The following is a 10,969-nucleotide window of genomic DNA, read 5'->3' as shown; positions in this document are numbered from 1 at the left end:
TTTTCTCCGAAGAAATCCCTTTGTTCTTTTCTCGCCTAAACCCAGGCCTCAATGTTAACCCTTCAAAACCCCTTAGTGGCACGAATTGCTGGACCATTTCTTACAATTCCTCCCTTTTTTTTTTTTTAATCATCAATTCGTGTCTCTCCTTCAACCTTTGTCAGTAACAATTGGATTTCATCAGTCAGTTCTCGGGGTGTCCACTTCTTAAGCATCATTATCGACACGTCACCTTTTCTCTCCACTGAAGTCATCACAAATTGGGTGCTATTTATTACTCGCCGTATCAACAACGTAAAGCAATGTATCATACAAGGTATAAACAATAATGTCACTATACCACATAAAAATAAAAACAGCATCCTTTTAACCCATGGTTCACCAGGCAACCATGAAAAGAAATCCCAATCCATACCCTTCCAAGTTTGTACTGGGACGTGGGCTAGCTTTCTAATTTCCTTTGTTATCTGCTTGACCACTTTTCCATTATCATCAATCTGTAGACAACAATTAGAATCGTTCAGTTTTCCACATACTCCCCCTTCTTCTGCTAGTAAATAGTCTAAGACCATTCTATGTTGGAATATAGCATTTCTCATTTGAGTGGATTGGTCAGCCAAAAGATCCAAGGCTGTCGCTGTTTGATTTGTTACAACTTCGAGGATAGCTTGCAACCTAATTATTCGGTTCAAATTATAAATAGGTTCTCGGGCTCCTGATATCAACTCATTCGGGTTCCAGGTGGCTGGCCCATAATGCTGTATGATTCTTTCAGGAGGCCATTCATCCTTTCCCCATTTTTGGGCACTATCCCCGGATAAGGAAGTATCAATAGATCGTTTTACTCTGTTCAGGTCATCATATAATCTTATTCCTAAATGATTTCCTTGTGTTTGTGACAATAAAAAGAACAAGGGTCTTATGTACCCCCCATAGCATATTCCCGACCAGTTTCCAGGTAGCCTCTTGTAAGCATGTTTGCCACACACCCAATAATGTCCCTTTAGGGCCCACGTCCCGTTTGGAAAATGACCATCCCATCCATCTTTACCCTTTGGGGCGTGATAATACAGAGTGTCCTTGTTACCGAGTGGTCCTGTTACAATGTCTGCCCCGTTTGTACTCGTATATGCACGCTTCCAAGCTCCCATGTTGGGTTTCCACTTACAGTCACAATTCAGTTCTCTTTGGCGACCTGTCATATTATAAGCCTTTTTCGCCGTCCAATCTTGAGAGTGTGGGAAGCGCCTTCAATCATGGGGTTGGGCCCGCTTTCAGAGCTTGTGTTACCATTCAGCCCTTCAGGGTGATCCAGCTCCTGGAAAAACTAATCACAATTTTATTATGGGTTTAAAAGGTTCTCATGTTATTTTTCTCAGGACAAACTGATCTTGGTGTGGGAGAAGTCCGGTCGAGGCACTCTCACTCGGCGGTCAATACCCATAGGGGTTGCCTCCCTCGGTAGACCATACACGCCGCAGTGGAGGGTCCTACCCCGGTCTTGCCTTCTCCCTTTCCTCCCTTCAGCCTTGTCCTCTTTATCCAGTGCCCTTAATTCATGCAGAACCTCATTGCTGGGATATCAGTTCCTCTTTAGTCTCAGTTTCAGTTCCCCAGGAGTGGACTCAACCCTCCAGGCTTCGGTAGTTATTGGTCCTTTTATTCTGGATGCGTGGGTCCAACCCCTTTCTGCTGTTCTCACAGCTGTTTCAGTAGTAAGTAAAACAAGGTACAGTCCCTCCCATCGGGGGTTCAATGATTCTTCTCTCCAGGTTTTTATTAAGACCTTGTCTCCTGGTTGTATTTTATGAATAGCAAATCCTAAAGGTGGTGTCTGAGTCATCATCCCAATTTCTCTTAGCTCCTGTAATCTCCTTCCAATGGTAATTATGTATTTCTGGATACTATGATCCTCAATTACATTGTTCCCTAGGGGCATCCCTTGAGAATAAGGCATACCATATAACATTTCATATGATGATAATCCAGTCTCACTGTGTGGTTTAGTTCTTATGTTTAAAAGTGCCAATGGTAAGCATTTCGTCCAGGGCAGCTGTGTCTCGATCATTAACTTAGTCAATTGTTGTTTTATTGTTTGATTCATCCTTTCTACTTTCCCTGAGCTCTGTGGGTGCCAGGGAGTGTGGTATTCCCACTGAATACCTAATGATTGACACAACAATTTTATTATTTTAGAAGTAAAGTGTGTGCCCTGATCAGAATCAATGTACTGGATTATCCCATACCTTGGTATTAAATGTTCCAATAAAATTTTTACCACTGTCTGTGCAGTAGCTCGTGCTACAGGATAAGCTTCTACCCATTGTGTTAAATGATCTACGATTACCAATAGATATTTCATTCTCCCTACCTTGGGCAATTCAGTGAAATCAACTTGTACTTTCTCGAAAGGCCTATAAGCTGTTTTTCTCCCTCCCATAGCTGCTTGTCGAAACACTTTCTTATTTATTTTCTGACAAGTTAAACAACCTTGTGTAATTTGTTTCGCTATTTCAAAAATTCCAATGCAACCAAATTGTTTAAGGAAATGATCGCTTAATGCCTTCATACCCCAATGTGTTTGTGCATGTAAACGTTCCAGTATTTGCCTCGCATAGGCTTTTGGCAATATCTCTCGCCCGTCAGGCAGTGTCCATTCTCCTTGTTCTAACTTAGCCCCTATTTTCTCCAATTTTGCTTGTTCTTCAGGGGTAAATTTCTTTTCTTCTCTTTCTCGCCTTTCTTCCTCTCGTATCACATTGATTTTAACAACCTGAGTCCTCAGGGCTGCTTCCTGGGCCTCCTTATCTGCTAGATTGTTTCCTCTGATTCGATAATCCAATCCCTTTTGGTGTCCTCTTACATGTACCACTGCTATCTCCTTTGGTTCTCTTAATGCCCTTAAAATTTTTATTATTAACTCTTGATGTATAAGATTCCTCCCTTGAGTATTAATTAGACCTCTTTCTTCCCAAATTTTTCCAAAAGTATGGACCACCCCATATGCATATTTAGAGTCTGTGTATATCGTCCCACTTTTCCCTTTTAATAGTTCCAGGGCCCTACATAGGGCATACAGCTCACAAGCCTGAGCTGACCATGATGGGCTCAAAGGTCCGGATTCCACAGGTTCTAAGTTCTTATTAATTATTGCATATCCTGATTTTCTTTTTCCTTCCACTACTCGGGAGGAGCCATCTACAAACAGTGCCTCTCCTTTCTCCAACTCAGCATCCTTTAAATCCGGCCTCACTGTTGTCTGAGTCTCAATTACCTCTAAACAGTTATGTTGTACTCCCTCCTGTGGTTCTCCGAACAAAAATTGTGCTGGGCTCTGAGCAGAGGTTACCCTCAGTTCTAAGTCAGGTGAGTCAATTAGTATTGCTTCATACTTTAGGATCCGACTATCCGTTAACCATTTTTCTGCTTTTTGCTGTAAGACACTTCTAACATTGTGTGGAGTATACACCTTTAAAGGAGCACTAAAGGTAATCTTCCTAACTTCTTCTATTAGTAATGCTGTAGCGACCAGAGCTTGAAGACAAGCAGGCCACCCTCTACTTACTGGATCAAGCAACCTAGAGCAATACCCTACAGGTTTCTTAATCCCTGCCCAATCTTGAGTGAGAACTCCATATGCTGTTTGGTTCGATGTATTTACAAAGAGATAGAAAGGTTTTTCCAGATCCGGAAGGCTCAGTACAGGTGCCTGTATTAAAGCCCTTTTTATTTCCTCGAATTTCTGATCATCCTCTGTGAACCACTTAAGCTGGTTATTAGTTAATTTCTCATATAAGAATTTGACCTTTTCACTGTAGCCTTCAAGCCACGGTCTACAATATCCTAATAATCCCAATACTTGCCGAATTTCCTTTTTAGTTTGTGGGGGTCTTAAAGATAGAATCCCTAATACCCTGTCAGGATCTAATTTCTTTTTTCCCTTACTCAGCCAGTGCCCCAAGTATTTTACTTCCTGTTCCACAAACTGTAATTTCGATCGAGACACCTTTAATCTCCTTTCCCCTAAAAAGTTTAGCAATTTAATAGTAGCTTCTCGGGTTCCCTCTTCAGTTTCTCCTGCTATTAATAGATCATCCACATATTGCAATAATTTGACCCCCCTAGGTAACGTGAAATCTTGTAAAATTTTTTCTAAAGTTTGTCCAAATAGATTTGGTGACTCTGTAAACCCCTGTGGTAGCACAGTCCATCTTAATTGTTGTTTTCGTCCCGTTTCGGGGTCCTCCCACTCGAAGGCAAAATAATCTCTGGATCTCTCATCCAGAGGGCAGGCCCAAAATGCATCTTTCAGATCTATTACACTATACCAGGTATGTTTGGGAGATATGCGACTCAATAAAGTATAAGGATTTGCCACCACAGGGAATTTAGCGAGTGTTCGCTGATTTACAGCTCTCAGGTCTTGCACCATCCTGTATGACCCATCCGATTTTTTTACGGGGAGGATGGGTGTATTATGAGGCGACATGCACGGTTCTAAAGTTCCTTTTTCCAGAAGTCTGTCAACCACAGGTTTTAACCCCTTTCGACCCTCCATTGGTATAGGGTATTGTTTGACTCGGATTGGACGATGGGGATCCATTATTTGAATATTTATGGGGTCCATTTCTATGCTTCCGGTCTCCCCCTCCTTATACCATACTAAAGGGTTAATGACTTCTTCATCTTTTTGTGTCAAAGTGTATAATTTAATCTGCAATTCGTCCCCTTGACTCTGAATGCTCAAATTCAATCTTAAAATCAAATCTCTCCCCAGTAAATTGTACTCCGCTTCAGGGAGCAAAAGAAAATCATTAACATAAGTTTTCTTCCCAGTTTCTACTTTTACATTTTTCAAGACAGGCACTCTAAAAGGCTCTCCTTTTGCCCCTATCACTGACATATAATTGTTCCCTTCCTCTACTCCTTTTGGAAGTTTTTGAATAGTAGATTTTTCAGCTCCTGTGTCCACTAAAAACAAAACTTCCTCTTTATGGGGACCAATTAGTAGTTTTATCAAGGGCTCCGTTGATGTTGACGTCCCCAGAAGATATAGCCCCTGACACCCCTATTCTTCTTTGAATGTTTTCTCATCTTGTTCCCGCTTACGACAGTTCCTCTGAATGTGTCCCTTCTTGTTGCAATAGTAACAAGCGGGAATGGTGTATTTCTCTCGACAAGACTGCCCCCTAGGGGCTTTCTCTATTCCCTTCTCCCTCCTTTCTCCGGACAGAGTCTTATTTCTCTGACTTTCTCTTACTGCTGCTACAAAAATCTTAGCTTTTGCTTTTTGTTTTTCCTCATCTCTCCTAACATATACTTTCTGTGCTTCCCTAAGTAACTCTTCTAATCCCCTCTCTTGCCAATCTTCCAGCTTCTCTAATTTCCTCCTTATGTCCCCCCAGGATTTAGCTACAAATTGCGTTCTAAGGAGTGCAGTTCCAGCCACTGTATTCGGGTCAATTCCAGAATACATTTGTAAACTTCTCCTTAATCTCTCCAACCATTCTGTTGGAGATTCGTCTTTCCCTTGTTGCTCATTAAATGCTTTATTAATGTTTTGCCCTCGGGGAACAGCTTCCCTTATTCCCTGTATGATTAATGTTCTCAAATCCCTCATATTCTGCCTTCCTTGGGGTTGTTGATGATCCCAGTGGGGATCCACGTTTGGCCATTTTTGGTCTCCTGGGGGTCCTGCCTGATTCTGTCTCTCCCACATTCTCATTCCAGCTTGCCTAATCATTCCTTTTTCCTCGACAGTAAATAAGATCCCTAAAATGGACTGTATTTCTTCCCAGGTATAAGTATTGGGACCTAGGAATTGGTCCAGTCTTTCAGCTACTCCGAGGGGGTCATCTAATAAGGCCCCCATTTCTTTCTTGAAATTCCTTACATCTGTGGTATTTAAGGGGACTGCCACAAACCCAATGCCTCCCTGATTGCCTCCCAGGGGTACCTCTCTTAAGGGATATAGAGAGGCTCCCTCAAATGTGGCAGTCCTACTTCTCGTACATGCAGCCGGGGGTCGGTCTGATTCCGGTGCTGTCGGCGGTGGAGATACCACAGCTGCCGGAGGTGGGGCCACTGCCAGAGGTGGATTGTTAGAATATAGAGGTGGTAAATTATCTAATGGCTCCCATTTATCCTCTTTTTCTTTTTCCCGTTTTTCTTCTCCTTCTTCAAACTCCTCCTCTGTTTTTAGTGTAAATACTGAGGCTGGAAAAGGACGTGAAGTCCTGATCCATAACCTTGCATAATCACTTTCCTCCTGACTAAAAGGTTCCTTTGAGTTAACATGTAGATTTAAAGCCTGGCAAACCCAGTCTTCAAAAGATCCGAAAATAGGTCAAAAGACATGTGGTCTTAAAGGCTCCTTTGGCCATTCTATCATACAATACTGAATCATTTTTACTTTGCTTTTTCCTTTTCTGGGGCCCCTATCGTTCCAATTTCTAATCATTATCCCTAATGGACTTTCTGGTGGTATGTCTGGTAATTTGCTCCCTTTTCTCTGGTCCCGGGTCTTCAATTTTGTCTGACCCATCTAGGAATTTTACTGTGGCAATTCCTACAGCCCTTGGTTGCCTTAGTGAGAGTGTCTTGCAGGGGGTTTAGGACCTATCACCCACCCACGAATCCTATAGGAATCGCTTCGGTCCTTCACCGGCCAAGTCCCTCGCGGGAGATTGGAACCGCGGTTAGAAGACCTCCACAATCGCTTCGGAACTACGTTCCGTCTCAGTCACACTCTCACACACACAGGCAACCGAAACCCACCCAACCGAACGGTATACGCCTTAAATACTTACGACTCCGTCGTCTTCGTTCGGATCTTCGCGCGCAGAATTACGGGCAAAATATAGTGCTGCAGCCGGCAAAGGGAGCTCATAAAAAAATCTAAATCTTTGCTTGCCCTTATTCAGGTTCAAGATGGTGTTAGCCCTGACCTGACTCGAACAGGAGCCACCAAATGGTGGGGGCGCCCCTCCTAGATCAAGTCAGAATTCAGGAACCAAGACCATCCCGGACGAGCCCCCAATTGTTATAAATGACTGAGTCCCAAATAGGATTACAATCAGAGTTTACAATTTATTAAACGAATAGAGGCAAGCAAACAGCGCTGGGTGCGCCGGGAGTCTCTGCTCCACCGGGACGCACACCTGTTACGTAAGGCGGCTGGTTTTTATGCTCCTAGGCTAATACATATTCATTACTACTTCTAGAAGAGGCAGGGTTATTATAATTGGTTTCCCGAATCCGATGTCGCCTGCTTATCAGTCTCTGTTACTTTCTCAGGGGCCGCTCGAACAGGGAGACAGGGAGGCTCATATTTTCCTCCTTATCTAGTGGTCCAGGGAGACAGGGAGACAGGAAGGCTCTCATTCTTCCTCCTTATCTAGTGGTCTCTTGGCCGGCTGTCAGAAGTTACTGCACATCCGTGCAAAGTCAGCAGTTTTTCTCCGAAGAAATCCCTTTGTTCTTTTCTCGCCTAAACCCAGGCCTCAATGTTAACCCTTCAAAACCCCTTAGTGGCACGAATTGCTGGACCATTTCTTACAGCACGATTCATGTCCCGTTATCGTTTTTATTCTTTATTTATGTGTTTATTTTCTGGGGCGGCGATCTGTCACGATGCCCATCGTTCCCCTGCCGTGGGGTAGAATTTAGCGTGACGACTGCCTCCCGGACCAACGGGGCCACGAATCCGGCCTAAAACACTGCTTGTGCGTTGGTTGTCGGCGTGGGGGCTGTTGGTTGTCGGTGCGGGGGTATCGGTTGTCGGTGCGGGGCTTTTCTGACGAGCACTGTGGGCTCGGGGCGCCGTCCCACGCCCGGCGCGCTGCTGCGGCACACCAGCGGTCGGCGCCACGGCGCGGGGAGGCTCTGGAGGTGACTCCTAGCCCCGTGCTTACGGTGGCCGGGCCGGGGTTCATTATGGCGGCCGGGTCCTGAGGGCGGGAGCGGGAGGGCGGCGGGACCGGGACGGGACCGGGGCGGGGCGAGGAACGGGAGCGGCAGCGGGAGGGGGGGGCGCGCGTTCCCGTGAGGGGAGGGGGCGCGCGAGGGAGGGAGGGGGAGGGTGTGAGAAACACTCCGTAGCCAATAACTTGGGCTCAGGCGAGGAGCTCGGCGAAGCAGGAATTTATTCGCGATCGCAGTGGCGGGCGTCCCGTCCGTGCGAGGACTACCGCACACCAAATTTCCCTGGTGTATTGCCAAGCACTTCCCCGTGCAAGGGCTTACCATACACCACATTTCCCGAGACTCTTCCTTTCTCTCCCTTATCTCACGCTTCGTCCGTCTCCGGCCGCGCCCCTCGCGGAGCTGCGGAACCGCGGATCAGGACTCCACACTCGCTCCGTACAAAAGTACGTCTCAATCACACGGCACACAGAGTCTCACCCGACCCCCAAGGCAATACTTCCTATTTCTTACCTTGGTCTGTGCACAGAGTTACCGGATCAATTCTCAAAGCCGGAGTGCCTGCCTTCTTCCCTTCCCCACTCCTTCACGGATCCTGCCTCTTTCATCAGTCTCGGGCCCTCTGTCAGCTCTCCGCAGAACCGCCGCCGTCGATGCACAGGACCGCTGAAATCAGCGGGGCATGCCTTCCTGCTGCTGCGGCGGTGGGGCTCCCCAGTAGGCGACTGGCTCCCGGACGAGCCCCCAAATTGTGAGAAACACTCCGTAGCCAATAACTTGGGCTCAGGCGAGGAGCTCAGCGAAGCAGGAATTTATTCGCGATCGCAGTGGCGGGCGTCCCACGAGCAGGAGCGCCCCTGCTGGTTCCAAAACCCAGTTTATATACTTTTTGATGACGGGACCCTCCCCTGTTTCCCCACTGAGGGGGTGATCCAGGCTCACAATCTGTCTGATGCTTCCCAGACAATGCATGGCCTTCAGTTGCCGGCCTGTTAAATTTCGAATTTCTTTCGACTTTTTTACTGGTTGAAGCGGTAATGGTTCTTCACTTACCTGACTTGACTCAACACCGTGATTTTCCCCGAATTGTTCTACGGAGTCTGGTTGTCTGCATTTTACAAGGTCGCCTGCTAAGCGTTCTTATCGCTGCAAGCACACCTCGATACCCCATTCCTTACCTTTAAACAACGTAACTCTGCAAAAACAACATTTTTATTCCCACGAGGGGCAGGGCAGGCCCCGCGGCGCGTGGCGGCGGGGGGCGGGGGGGCCCCGTGACGGCACCGAACGCGGGGGGGGGGGCGGTATGGCCTCGGGCGGCGCGACCGGTAGCGGCGCGACCGGCAGCGGCATGGCCGGCGGTGGCAGGGCCGGTGGCGGCGGGGCGCCGGGCGGCAGCCCAGGAGCCCGATCAGGAGGAGGAGGAGCAGGAGGAGGAGGAGGAGGAGGAGGAGGAGGAGGAGGAGGAGGAGCGGCCGGCGGCAAGGTGAAGAGGCGGCGCCACCGTTTGGGCGCCGCGAAGCCCCCCTGTGCCAGGAGCAAGCGGGTGAGGAGCGGCCCCCCCACAGCGGGCCCTTCCCCCTCAGCCCACCAGTTACCCCCTTACTTACCCCCTTACCTTACCCGCCCCTTTATCCCCTTAGTTACCCCCTACCCACCTCCTTACCCCCTTAGTTACCCCCTCGACCGCTTAGTTACCCCCTTAGTTACCCCCTCAACGGCTTAGTTACCCCCTTAGTTACCCCCTCAGCCCCTTCCTAACCCCCTCAGTTACCCCCTCAGCCCCTTACTTACCCCCTTACCCCTCTACCCAGCCCATTACCCCCCTCCTCCCCCTCCCCTTCACCCCCAGCCCGCTGCCCTCAGGACCCCCAGTGCCACCCCCAGGGCTTTCCCCGCTCCCTGCACCCCTCCTCAGCCCATCATCAATTCTCTGAACGTTACCTGCCAGGCTTTGCTTCTCGTTTGTGCTGTAGGGTACAGCAGGTTGATGGTGAAAGCGGTCCGTCAATTCGGGGTGTGAAAATCCCCATGCTGGAGGGGGGACGCGCCGAGATCCCTCCCAGCAGCTCTTTGCTAAGAAATGTCAGGACGCCCAGAGAGATGCTCTGGAGATGCCCTCTGCACGTTTGTTCAGCCAAAACCTCTCCGCTATTAAATGAGCAACGTAGCTGAGGGGATTGATTATCATATGCAAAACCAAGGGAGCGCTACGCATGGATAGCTGCTCAATTAGGTTTTTATCACTTGCAGAAATGCCAAGTCCCTTATACCACATATTGACAATCAATCTTGTCCATCTAAAGCTGGCCTGGAAGGGCAATGCAAACATTCCCCACGCTTACAGAGCAACCGTTGAAACCTCTGGCTTGAACAGTGCATTAATGTTGAAAGTGCCATAGCTTGCGTGTGCCGACACTGTGTAGCTAACTGATAAACCTTACACGTGGATTAAAAATAATCAGTGGAGATGGTTTTCTAACTTTTCCATTGTCTGTTATCTCTGCGTGTTTTCCAGTAGGTTTATTTAAAGAGTGTGCCAGAGCAAACACGTGCGTGGGGATATCTGGGGGATTCTGCACAGAGAATGGCTGCTGCACATCCAGCACAGATCAAATTAACAGTAACTTATCGGGGAAGAATTTTAATGATTTGATAAATAGACAAACTGATAGGTGTTACATGTGTGCATTTATTATAGCAGTTAGCTTTGTAACCAGACGAATCGTGCAAATGTTCATAACGTAAAAGGACGAGCTTTGAGCAGATAGCTTGCTTAGAGCATTTGTCAATTAATTTCAGTTTATTTTCAATATCATGTCCACTCTGCAGAAGGTTCTGTGGCTTAATGTTAATTGTCTCTCAGTGATGCAGTTGGGGAGGCACGAAAGCGACCGATGCGATTTTGTGAGGTTATACCTCTGGTTCTGATCCCTACCCCGCTGTTTTTCTCATCCTTCCCCCTACAACTTTAGTCGATAAGTCGATTCTTAGAAATACTTAAATAGATGTGTTTTGTGTGCTTGTGATCGTAATTACAGCCCAC

General features: G+C 47.3%; 1 long non-coding RNA gene and 1 pseudogene across 2 annotated transcripts in view; one reads left to right on the top strand and one right to left on the bottom strand.

Moving 5' to 3' along the window:
- Window positions 1-52: 52 nt before the first annotated feature.
- LOC308187410 lies at window positions 53-7,569 on the bottom strand. Its single transcript, XR_013944670.1, has 2 exons — window positions 6,810-7,569; window positions 53-1,327 (listed from the first exon to the last, which is right to left on the bottom strand). It is a non-coding gene; the product is annotated as an uncharacterized lncRNA (long non-coding RNA).
- The window catches only part of LOC308187403 (nuclear pore complex protein Nup153-like), a 26,161-nt pseudogene continuing 22,761 nt past the window's right edge, over window positions 7,570-10,969 (top strand). Inside the window, exon 1 of the transcript XR_013956120.1 lies at window positions 7,570-9,646. The product of XR_013956120.1 is annotated as a nuclear pore complex protein Nup153-like (transcript). The remainder of the gene's footprint in view (window positions 9,647-10,969) is intronic.

This window comes from Anser brachyrhynchus (genome assembly GCF_964034855.1).
Source record: "Anser brachyrhynchus genome assembly, contig: SCAFFOLD_63, whole genome shotgun sequence".
Lineage (NCBI taxonomy): Eukaryota > Metazoa > Chordata > Aves > Anseriformes > Anatidae > Anser > Anser brachyrhynchus.
Note: the sequence above shows the minus strand (reverse complement) of the source record. Positions and strands in the feature narration are given on the sequence as shown.